Raw genomic sequence first — 2,723 nt, forward strand, 5'->3', positions numbered from 1 at the left:
TAAATTTGTTTTTAGTCTGTCTCAAATTATCTAACAAATATAATGTTAATCTGTTTATCAATCCATTTATAATTCTGTTTATAAATCCACATATAAATTTATTTGCTAATTTATCACTAATTTTATCAATATTTCATATTTACATATTACTTTGCAACAAGCAATCACAAATTTCAAATAAATTAAAATATTAAAAAAACTAATTTCTAAATCTAAAAGTACAATATGATTACCATTAAGATAAATAAACATTCACATTGTCTCGAGATAAAAGCAATTACACATTACGATTCCAATTTTCTTTTCCTTTTAATAATTTCTCCCTCCGCCCTCTTGCCAGTAGCATGCATGTCTTCAATTTCTTGTGATAATTCTTTATTCTTCCTATTAGAGCAAATATGTTGAAACTTTAATTGTTTGATCTTCCAAACTGTCGATCGCATTCAAGTTCATACACCCTCCCCTTACATGAGTCACCCATCACATCACAACACTGTAGAAAATTTGCCGCCCGCCACATCACATCATGATTGAAGATTGAATGAAGAATTAGTAGAGTAGTCATCAACATTTTATTTTTCTCTTTCTTGTTCCTGTTCATAATATAATAACTTATATTACTATAAAAAATTTAAAAACAAAAAAAAAATGAGATACACACACGAAAACAATAATGAACAATTAATTATTTTTACTTACACTAACTCAAACTGATTTATTGTCCATGAACTCTCTGATACCGTTGCTAAAAATTAAAAGAAGAATGTAGGTAGATTTTTCAACAAATATTTTGAATCTTTGTAAAGGCTTGAAGATGGTCAAATATTCAGAATAAATAGAAGTATTATTTACACCTGTGAATGTTTCATTAGAAAGGTCAGAGAAAAAAATCAGTTATCGGCTAAGTCAAGAAAGTTAAAAATTTAATCTGGTAAAAAATTTCTTCTCTATATGTTAGAGAAAAACAATCAATTATTATTCAACTAATATTCATAATTCATAACTTCCTTCAAACACCATGTTTGCTATTGTATAAACCAGGATGCAAGGAAGTTTGATAGAAAATCAAGTCCTTTTAAAACTATAGGTTATTTGCAAGGAAAACCCAGAAAAAAATGATTAAAATGGGCATTAAAGCAGCTAAGTGTAATACATTACATCAATAGAAACAACAACATGGAAAGGAACTAATAAAGAAATACCTGCTTTTGGTGATTAGAGAGATTTGGAAGTTGAAAATAAATCCTTTGCAATAAGAAAACACACACCTGATACATTCAATGAGTTCAACTCGAATAGTGATGAAAAATTACTCGTACTTGAAGTAGCAGAGAACAAAGCCACACACCTGACACAGGAAAGGAACAAAACTAAAGACAATGACTACACAACTCAAGAGGAAATATAACCATAAGAGATTGCAATTGCAAAATGATCTCAGTAACTAATTTAATACAGTATCTAGAAATCTTGTGACAGAAATGGAGGACACAAGTTGAACTAGTATCCAAGCCTTTGGCAAGCAAGTTGGCATGCTATTGACAGTGAAATGAAGCAAAATAATTAAGCAATTGCTTGTAAGCAAGGTTCTAGTGTGTGGAACTCAACCGATTTGGAGAAGCAAAAGCCAAAACTTACAAAAGGAAATGCAGACTAAAACTAGAATCAACTAAGCAGAAGAAATGGGATATTAATCAAGAAAATGGCACATTGGTAGATGCCGATCATCCAATAGTCAACAAATGCAGTAGCAATCACATCAAAATCAATCCCTAATCCAACATGAAAGGAAATGCCACCCAGCAAGATCACTTCATTTTCAATCTGGCCAACTCACCTATTCCTACGGTCACTTCTTCCACTTCCGGGCGGCATTCTGGCGGCATGTCGAAGGCGAAGGAGGATCACGCCAGAGCTGGGATCGATGACCATGATCCCCTTGACCGGGAATTAAAGGAACAACTCCTCCTGCGCTCACTCGATCACCTTGCGAAGTGTCATAGCTGAGGTTCTCCCGTTCCTTGCTGTCAAAGTAGATGAGTTCGTCTTCATAGTGCGCATAGTAGGGGCCATAGAGTCGGACCTCGAGGAGACAGGAGGCGTCGTCGTAGGAGAATCAGTTGACAGACTTGGGGATTAGCGCGTTAGGGAGGCTGTGGCTGTGGTTCCAGAGGAGGTCGTCGATGGTGGTGGAGCATAGGTGGATTTAAAAACATGGATTCTGTAATGCGATTTGGGGAAAGAAAAAACCTTTATTTGGTTGCTTTCGATCTTAGCGAAGGTGACGATGTTGAGCACTGGAGGCTTACCAATGGCCGCTTTGAAGCGGCCGCAGGCGTCCTTGCCACCGTGCGCCTCCTTGCTGCCATGGCCCAGGTGTCCTCACCGCCATGCGAGGTGCACAACTTGCTCGAGCGAGGAGGTCGGCTACGAGAAGGAATTAGGTTAGGAGCGATTTAAGAGGAAGGGAAAAGAAATTTAGAGAAAGGGAAAAAAATACTTATATTTATATTTTATATGTATTTAATATTTATTTTTTTATAAATTTATATGAAATATTATTTTAAATTTGTTTTGTATTTCATCTTAAATTCCTTTTATATTATATTTTTTAAATGGAATACATCTATATTTTGTGTAACAAATATATGATTCGTATAAATTTAAAATAAATATTTTCATCTCAAGTTGTCATTAAATTTTAAAGGAATTTTTGATAAAAA

The 2,723-nt window shown here is 34.4% G+C and overlaps 1 long non-coding RNA gene across 1 annotated transcript; it reads right to left on the reverse strand.

The window, feature by feature from the left end:
- Positions 1–203: 203 nt before the first annotated feature.
- On the reverse strand, positions 204–2,456 carry LOC121974540. The gene is made up of 4 exons (XR_006110018.1): positions 2,310–2,456; positions 1,838–2,221; positions 1,269–1,348; positions 204–593 (listed from the first exon to the last, which is right to left on the reverse strand). It is a non-coding gene; the product is annotated as an uncharacterized LOC121974540 (long non-coding RNA).
- Positions 2,457–2,723: the final 267 nt, after the last annotated feature.

Source organism: Zingiber officinale, chromosome 4B (assembly GCF_018446385.1).
Source record: "Zingiber officinale cultivar Zhangliang chromosome 4B, Zo_v1.1, whole genome shotgun sequence".
NCBI lineage: Eukaryota > Viridiplantae > Streptophyta > Magnoliopsida > Zingiberales > Zingiberaceae > Zingiber > Zingiber officinale.